Genomic DNA, 10,000 nt, shown 5'->3' with positions numbered 1-10,000 from the left:
AAGAAGACAAATTTGTCATTCTAGAAACGAAAAGGGCTAAATTATATAGTTTTCTAACCCCATAATAACTAGAATCTCTTATATGCAGAATAAAAGCGTCTGAGCTATGCCGGACTTAAACCTTACTGGTAAAGAACTTGTATCTTTCTAGACGCGGGTTCGAGGCCCTCATAGGACAAAGGTAGTCGGGGCTACTCAGCTCCTCCTGGCGTTTGTTTCTCACCCTAGGCTTAGTTCAGTTTTATGTTGAAGGAACAGTATTTCTTTTTACTAAGTTTGTATACTCTATATCATGTATGCATTATTTCAAGAACTTTTCTTTAGATTGATTTGATTTTAATTTCAATGTCTCCTGTATTTCAATTAAATGTTTACGGTGTCTAAAAAATTACTTTCTAGTTTCGGAAGATGGAGGCAATTGTTAGATTTAACTCTTCACATATGCTGACAAAATTCATCTTTCGCTAGAATTTTGGCGCTCCAACTGTAAACTTGTACTTTCTCTTTTTAGTAAGATCTAATTTTGACAAACTTAATTTTTTCTATTCTCTCACGCTTATCGTCTTCATTTCCTAGATTAGCGTTTCTTAACTTATAGTACGCGTACGCCTAGAAGTATTTGATATTTCACGAGCAATAGCCAGTGTTTTTACCCTTGGAGACGCTATTGGGCCGAAGATGGGAAGTCGAAAGTAAAGTAAAGGAAAGATTCAGAGGATAATTTGTTTACTGTGATAACTAGTGTTTCTATTGTTGGGTTAAATATCACCCTAAATGATGTCATAGAAGTGATAAAGGAGAGATTTAGAATTATAATTTTTTCAGCAATGATTAGAGTTTCTTTCCATAGGAATAATGTTGAATTGAAGAGGTGGAATCATAGACGTGGTAAAGGAGGGTAGGTAGAAGGATGGATAGCAGAAGTTGAAAACTATCAGGAAACGTTAGTCAAGACAAAATATCCCTTAATTTTAAGAGGGGAAAGAGCTTTCCTTTTTCTGATTTAAATCATCTGATGGCAGCCAAAATAAATACATTAAAATAATCGCCAAAGTTGACAATCTAATCCTTTTAACGCGGAACCATCTTCATATATTATTTTTGTCTAATGCATTATAGTTTAACTTAGACAAGAAATAACCTGATTCCGTTCCTTTCCAGACCAAAATTAACTGAGTTTCAGATTGGGATTTATGCATAGTTTAAGCTCAACGTGCTGGTGGATTTTAAAAGATAAGAATTGAAATTTTGAATCATTTGGTTTAGAAATGTTAAGAATTTCATTTCGAGTATGTAAGGAGATTGGGGAAAATATTTTGAATATTGGGTAAACGTTACAAGGCGAATTGCTAACCTAGGAAGCAATGCTGGTTATGATTTTAGAGTATGGATTGTATTGGTATTGTTAGCTGGTTAAGTCAAAGATGAAATAATTGGGTAGATGTAGATGTAGTGAACTTTGAGTTGCAGGGTGGTGAGGCAAATACAGATAACAGTATTTTTTTTTTCTTTTTTTAGCCAAGTGGTTAGAGCATCGTTACTTGTAGCGGAGGTCGAGGTGACGGTAGTTCAAACAATGCTGCCAACGAGTTGGACCAAGGACACGGTTCATTAAATTTCATGCTACAAAGTCGTCTGTAAGGGACAGCTACCCTATTGTTCTGATAGGGGAAGTTCGCAACGTTAAATCGAATCATCAGAGACTTTACGTTTCTACCTTACCAGGAATTTATCACATTCTGAGGATGCCCTGGTAAGGAGAAACGTAAGTAAATAAAAACAATATCTTTCTGTGTTTATCTTGCCACCCTGTCACTCATGTGTCTCCCATACAACATGTAAACATTACCGAGTATAGATTCTTCTTGCCATATCAAGGATCTTCTGCTTCATTCCTTCGATCTTTCCTTCAGGCAAAGGAGGTCCAGGACCGAAGGACCAGTACTCCTTTGACACTCAGTGCCAAGTGGAAAGGGGGACTGAAATTTACACAGGCCCTCCAAGTCTTGAATTTTGTTGGTGAGCTTGTCAATGTTCAGCCCACTGTTCCTGCGAATAATCTTCCTCTCTTGTCCCGTTTATTATAAATCACTGCCACAAGCTAGTTTGACTTATCGTGACCTTACACACATACAAGTTTCATTATCGAGTATTTTATGTAATTTGCCGTATATTAGTTACTACGTGTCAAGAAAATTTATCCAAAAAGAATGTTCAATTAGTACAAAAATGGCATGTTGAAAGTTATGAAGATTAGCAGAGCTTTAGCCAGTGTATGTGGAATATATGACAAAGGTAATCCACTCTACCAAATTGTACTATGAAAATACAAGTTATACATTCTTTTATGGTGATTTAGTCGTTAGTGAATAATTCCCTTTCATCACTATAGAGAAAATGGATAGAAATGTGCATAGAATACTGAAGAAGCTATTGTTATAGCTTCCTATTCAAGTCCAGTGGGATAAGATTTTGTTTTGTGTGACACTTCAAAAACTCTATCGTACCAAGTTTATTCACTTATTTATCTCTTGGTTAATCAATTTACTTATTTTTATCTTTAATTTTTTATTTATTCATTTATTTCTTTATTTATTTATTTACTCATTTATATATCCATTCATTTGTTCATTTATCAATTAATTTATTCATTTCCTAATTTATTTAGTCATTCTTTTCAATTACAAGGAATGAATGGGCCTTTCTCGATGAATATTTATGTATAATTAAATTAAGAAAAAAAATTTAAGTTCATCTCACACGATTGTGCAAGAGTCTTTAGATGAAAAGATTTATGCATTTTTCCAAACGCGAAAAAAGACAAATAAATATACATGAAAAATATCCTGAATTACTTTTCACATCCAGTATTTACATAAAGAATTTTTTTTTAACAAATGGCCTATTCCATAAGGTATTAGCATTGCACAAATACATGTTCCTACATTGTTGGATTAATATAGATTAATATGAAAAATGGCTTTTAGGAAAATTAATACATGAAGAATTATATACAATAATCTATAACTGAATATATTTTTGTATAATTTTAGTATACTATGGGTCAGGTTGAAATATCCAATTCTATTTCTTGAACTTCACCAAGCAAAAGGGTCTTCCGTTATTGAATATTTAATGTACCTTTGTACCTATTAATAATTTTGCAAGTGAAACTGTTTGTGTATGAAATCTAAAGATTATCATAGTGTGGGTTCGTGACACGGATTGTAACTGGAAGATTTGATCATGGTCTTGCTCTTGATAAAAAAATTGAAATTGCATTCATAAAATAACCCATCTTAAGCTATTTGTTTATTTATTTGTTTATGATTTATCTATCCATTTCTCCATTTATTCATTCATTCATTTATTCACTTATTTATTTATTTATTTATTTATTTATTCATCTATTTATTTATTTATCAATTTATTCATGTAATCACTTATTTATTTTTGTTTATTTACTATTTATCATTTATTATTTATTATTTACTTATTTATTTATTTATTCATTTATTTATTAATTTGTTTATACATTTATTCATCTATTTGTTTATTCTTTAATAAATAAATAAATAAATAAATAAAAAAAAATCATATTTATTTATTTATTTGTTTATCTATTTATTCACTTATTTATCTATCTATATATTCATTTATTTGTTTAGATATGAATTTATTTACCTATTTGTTTATATATCTATTCATTAATTTATTTTCTATCATTTATATATTTGTTTACTTATTTATCCATTTATTCATTCATTCCTTTATTTATTTCTTTGTTTACTTGTTTATCTATGTGTTTGTTTATTTATTTATTCATTTACTTATCTATTTTCATTCAGAATTAACATTCAGAATGTTCATAAAGGATGGAACGAAACAGAATGAAAAATTCTGGCCTGGCAGCAATATCTTGTCGAAGTGTATAAAGAACTAAGAGGTTTTTCAAAGTTTTTCATGTCTTTCATTTCTTTTCATCTTGAAGAAGTTGCACTGTATGAGATATGTTTCCTTCCATCCCACAAAATTTGGTTGATATTTCGCAGTTATCCTACAAAATCTAAACAAAAAAATAGTTCAATGGTTTTTATTTTCACTATTTTCTTATGGTGCTGGTCTTCCTGTTGTCATTATAGGAAACGATATCAAAATTTGATAGGCAAAGAATACACTTCTGTCTTGATCCAATCAACATTATCTTCATTTTTGGTTATCCAAATACGCTTAGTTTTGTTTCACGTTATCATATACTGGTTTCTTGATCTTGTAAGATTCATTACTGCGTATTTATTACAAGACTCAATAGTTTACCACAACGACCACTACTATAAAAAAGTAAATAGATAAATAAAAACAAATAGATAAATAAGATAAGAAAATTACGACTATATCCTTGAATTTTCCTTTACCCTCTGTTTCGACTTTCAAAAAAAAAAAAAAAGTCTTCGGGAATTCAAAAAACAATAAACAAAAAACAAAACAAAAAAATCGAAAAAGTAACAATAAGACAAACACTATCACTGATGACCTCACTCGAGTATATCCGAAATATCACAATTCACCATCTGTCGCGCGCTAACGCACACACTCGATCGGACCCGGAAGGAAGCAGACACACACACGCACACGAACACGTAACATACACACACGCACACGCACGGAGAGCTCTGAGGGACCCACGGACCGACAGCCTGGCAGACCCGCACGTTAACACAGCTGCCAACGGAGTGGCAAACCACTCCGACTCTCTCCCCTTCCTCGTTCCCCACCACCTCGCCTCCTCTCCTCCTCGTCCTACTCCTCCCTATCCTCTTTCCCTCCTCCTCCTCCTCCTCCTCCTCCTCCTCCTCCTCTTCTTTATCTTCCTCCTCCTCCTTCTCCTCGCCCTCCTCCTCCTCCTCCTCCTCGCCATCTTCCTCCTCCTCCTCCTCGCCATCCTCCTCCTCCTCCTCCACATCGTCCTTTGCCTCTCACATCCTCCATTTCTTCCACCTCACCTCCTCACCTCCTCCTACTCCTCCTACTCCTTCGCCTTCTTCTCTTCCTCCACCTCTTCCTCCTCGCCCTCCTCCTTCTCCTCCTCCTCTTCCTCCTCTTCCTCCTCTTCCTCCTCTTCTTCTTCCTCCTCCTACCTCTCCTCTTCTTCCTCCTCCCCTCCTCCCTTTCTCCATTTCGTCCTTATTATCTTCCTCTTCCTACGCTCCTCTTCTTTCTCTTCCTCCACCTCCTTCGCCTCTTTCATTTCCTCTACTTCTAACTCGCCTCTTCTCCCCCACCTACTCCTTCTCCTGTTTCCCTCCTCCTCCTCCTCCTCCTCCTCCTCCTGCTTCCCTCCTCCTCTTCCTCCTCCTCCTCCTCTTCCTCCTGGTCTCCCTCCTCCTCCTCATGCTGCTCTCCCTCCTCCTTCTCCATCGTTTCTTTCACCTCCTCTACCTCTTCTACAACCTCCTCCTCTTCCTCCTTTGCCTTCTCTTCTTCCTCCTAATTCCTTACGTTTTCATATTTTTTCTTCCACTTTCTTTACTTTTTTCTTTTGGCTTTTCCTCTTTTCCTCTTCCTCTTCCTCCTCTTTGTACTCCTCCTCATTTTTTAACTTCTCCCCCTCTTCCTCCTTTTGTTTCCTCTCTCTCTTACACCATCTCCTCTTCCTCCTCTCTCTCCCTCTCCCTCACATCTCCTTCCCTCCTCCTTTCACCCTCATCCCCCGTCGTTCCCTCCTCATCCTCTTCTCCTCTTCCTTCATCCCTTCTTACTCTCGTTTACCCCTCTCTGCACCTCCTCATACTCCTCCCCTCTTTCACCTCCTTCACCTTCTCCTCCTCCTCCCCTCCTACTCCTCCTCCACCTTTTCCTCCTCTTGTCCACCACCCTCTGCATCTCCTCACCCTTCTCCTCACCCTCCTCAACCGTCACTCCCCCCTCCCCCCGCCCGCCAATTCCTATTCCCCTTTTTGGAAAATAATCTTCCTTCTCATTCTCGCCCAGCGTTGAAAACTCTCCCACCTCGCTTCCTCTCGCTTCGCTTTGCCTCGTTTCGCTTGTCGTTCGGCGAGGGTCACCTCCACTTCCTTTCGCTAGCGAGGAAGTCGTTTCCTCTTCATTCCTTATCATCATTCAACTCTTCTCTTTCTCTCTCTCTCTCTCTCTCTCTCTCTCTCTCTCTCTCTCTCTCTCTATATATATATATATATATATATATATATATATATATATATCGTTCTCTTTCTTTCTCTCTCTCTCTCTCTCTCTCTCTCTCTCTCTCTCTCTCTCTCTCTCTCTCTCTCTCTCTCTCTCTCTCTCTCTCTCTCTCTCTCTCGCATACTCTTCTCATTCTCATTCTTATTCTCATTCGTCTTCTACTCTTCCTCTTTCTCATCCTCTTCATTCACCTTTTTCTTCTTTCCCCTCCTTCTTCTCACCCTTAATCTCATTTGGCTCCTCCTACCCATTCCCCTCCCCGCTCCTCCTCATCCTAGTCACCTTTCTCTCCAGTATCGTCATGCTCCTCTTTCTCATTTTCCTCCTCCTTTTCTTCACCTTCTTCTTCTTCTCCAGCACCATCCCCTTCCCTTTCCCCTTACCCTTCCCCTTCCGTTCCCCTTCCCCTTCCCCTTCCCCTTCCCCTTCCCCTTCCCCTTCCCCTTCCCCTTCCCCTTCCCCTTCCCCTTCCCCTTCCCCTTCCCCTTCCCCTTCCCCTTCCCCTTCCCCTTCCCCTTCCCCTTTCCCTTTCCCTTCCCCTTCCCCTTCCCCTTCCCCTTCCCCTTCCCCTTCCCCTTCCCCTTCCCCTTCCCCTTCCCCTTCCCTTTCCCCTTCCCCTTCCCCTCTTCCTTCCCATCTCCCTTCCCCTCCCCCTTTCTTTCCCTCTTACCATTCTCCTTACCCTTCCCCTTCCTTAATCCCGTCACAAACCTCTACTGTCCCCAACCCCAAATCCCCCACTTCCCAGCCACCCTCCCCCACTCTCACTCTCCCTCCTCCCCCCATCTCCCCCCATTCGTGTACATATAGCCTTCTTCCAACTCTACTTATCTTTATAGTTCATTTTGTGACCGTGTGTGCTGTGGCGTGCGCGCAACATGGTCTCTGTGGCTTCACTCTCCTCTATTTTATAAGATTCTATGTGACCCTCCTCACCCTCCTCCTCTCCTCCTCTCCTCCTCTCCTTCTCTCCTCCTCTCCTCCTCTCCTCCTCTCCTCCTCCTCCTCCTCCCCTTCCTCCTCCTCGTCGTCGTTCTTCCTCTCTTTCGGCCCCTCTACCTCTTGTGATTGTCCTCTTCTTTTGCTTCTTCGTTATTTTTCTATTTGTCTTCCAGTCTGAAGGACTCTTACTCGGAAACGGTTTCACATAAATACATATTTACACTTACCAACAAACAGAAAGTTTTATTTGGTACTATAAGACCTTTCCTTCGGTGAAGTCATTTAGTGTTAAGTTACCACGGATGAGATTAACCGTACCTGGCACTACTTGTGTTTTTATATATATATATATATATATATATATATATATATATATATATGTGTGTGTGTGTGTGTGTGTGTGTGTGTGTGTGTGTGTGTGTGTGTGTGTGTGTGTGTGTGTGTGTGTGTGTGTGTGTGTGTGTGTGTGTGTGTGTGTGTGTGTGTGTGTGTGTGTGTGTGTGTACTGTATACACACACACATATATGTATATATATATATATATATATATCTTATATGTATACATGTATATATATGTATATATATACCAAAAGGTTTTTTCCTCTTACACGGGAGGTAGCCAAAAGACAAAGGCATAGAAACCACTCCCACCCATTCCATCCCCTACATACTTCACTCCTCTCTACCCTCTTTCCTCGCTCTTCTCTTGGCACCTCCTGGATGACGGGTCATCCCTGCATCTTGTCCACTGCCCTGGGTCAGAAGCAATGTCACAAGACACAGCACATCCACAGCAAGACCGCTTCATTAATTCGGCGACCTCCTCTCTGTCCCCTCATGTATAAAAGGAGAAGATGGAGAGAAATCCCTTCGGGCTTTTTCACTTTATTTCTCATACACACTTCCTCACCTCCCATCCCCCACCCACTCCACCTCGTGCATCACAGCATCATCCATACACAACCATTCTTCATTCACCCCTATCTTATGTCCTCTCCAGTTCTTCCTCAACAGACATTCCCCTCTTTCCCAATGCCCCTTTTACCCCATCCATCCATCTCCTCCTAGGACGCCCCCTCATGTTCACTCATTCCAACTCTGCCTTCACACCACTTTTACTAATCTTTCTTCACTCATTCTTTCCATGTGTCCAAACCATCCTAATACTCTTTCATCAACCCTATCTCCCAACTCCCTTTCTACCCCTGTTCTCCTCCTCATCTCTTCATTTTTCACTCTATCTAGTCTAGTAACCACTACCATACGTCTCAGGCATTTCATCTCAAACACATTCAAACTTCTTCTCTCTTCCTTTCTTATGTTCCATGTTTCTGCCCCGTACAGTACTGTCGGCACAATTACTCATTCATACAATCTCCTCTTAGCATCCATTTCCAAATGTTTTTTTCTCATTACACTTTTTAATCCACCAAGGCATTTACTCGCTTCTCTCAATCTTCATTCTACCTCCACCCCACTCCTCCCATTCAACTTCCTTCTTTCACACACTCTCCCAAACTCTGTCACTAACTTCCTCAATCCCTCCTCTGATCCTGCTACAAGCGCAGTGTCGTCAGCAAACAACAGCTGGCTTATCTCCCACTTTTCTTTTATTTTCTTTAACCATCTCCAACCCCTGACCCACTACCCTTGCATTCACCTCTCGCACCACCCCATCCATGTATAAATTGAACAGCCATGGTGACATAACATATCCCTCACGAAGTTCCACCTGTAAATTAAACTACCCAATCTCTTCATTTCTCATCCTAACACAAGCTCTACTACTCTCGTAAAAACTTTTGACTGCTCTTAACAGCTTTCCTCCTATCCCATATATCTGCAGTACCTCCCACAGTGCCTTCCTGTCTACCCTGTCGTAAGCCTTTTCCGAATCTACAAAAAAGCCAAAAACCATCCATACCTTTTCCTATAGCTTTCTCACATATCTGTCTTACCACAAAGATCTGATCTACACAACCCCTACCTGTCATAAACCCACACTGTTCCTCACCAATTACTCCCTCTGTTCCTCTCCTAATCCGCTCAATCAAGACCCTACTATAAGCCATCCCAACTACACTCAACAAGCTGATCCCTCTGAAATCACTACACTCATACTTGTCCCCTTTTCCCTTGTAAAGTGGAACTATACAGGCACTCCTCCAGTCCTCCGACACTCTACCCTCTCTTAAACAAACATTAAATAACCTCACCAGCCAGTCTACCACAACTGTACCTCCTTTCTTCAGACATTCTGCATAGCATCCATCCAATCCAGGTGCCTTACCTGCTTTCATCATCTTAACAGCTGCTTTCACTGTGTCTTTCCCCATTTCTCCTCCATTTTCCTCACTCATCGCTCTCATTTTCTTACCGCTTCCCACTGCAACTACCTTTCCTTCCTTATTCTCCTTCATATTTAGCAACTCTCTAAAATACTCTGGCCACCTTCCTCTCACTGCCTTCTCTTCCATTATCGTCCCTCCAACTGCACCTTTTACTTTTTATTCTCTACTTGATTCGCCTCCTCTTCCTCTTTTGATTTCTTTCTAAAGCATTTTATTCTATTATTTTCAAAAGTTGATCATACTCTTACCCTATTTCAAATCTTCTCCCCTCTTTGCCTCCTTTATCTTGTGCCTTACTTCTCTTCTCTTTACTTTGTACCTCTCATACGATTCCCTCGTCCTATTTTGTAACCAATCTATGAAAGCCTGCTTCTTCTCTTCTACACCCTACTTTGCTTCCTCATCCCACTACTCACTACCCTTCCTTCTATTTCCTCCCGTCCTGCTTGTTCCACGCACCATCTCTGCACACCTTACGACTCCCTTCTTGAACCATCCTCAT

General features: G+C 40.0%; 1 protein-coding gene across 1 annotated transcript in view; it reads right to left on the bottom strand.

The window, feature by feature from the left end:
* Positions 1-4,712, bottom strand: part of LOC143034126 (uncharacterized) — a 555,717-nt gene extending 551,005 nt beyond the window's left edge. The window contains exon 1 of the mRNA XM_076200070.1: positions 4,660-4,712. The gene's annotated coding sequence lies outside the window, so the exon portion shown is untranslated. The remainder of the gene's footprint in view (positions 1-4,659) is intronic.
* Positions 4,713-10,000: the final 5,288 nt, after the last annotated feature.

Source organism: Oratosquilla oratoria, chromosome 17 (assembly GCF_046742065.1).
Source record: "Oratosquilla oratoria isolate Oo_2021 chromosome 17, ASM4674206v1, whole genome shotgun sequence".
NCBI lineage: Eukaryota > Metazoa > Arthropoda > Malacostraca > Stomatopoda > Squillidae > Oratosquilla > Oratosquilla oratoria.
Note: the sequence above shows the minus strand (reverse complement) of the source record. Positions and strands in the feature narration are given on the sequence as shown.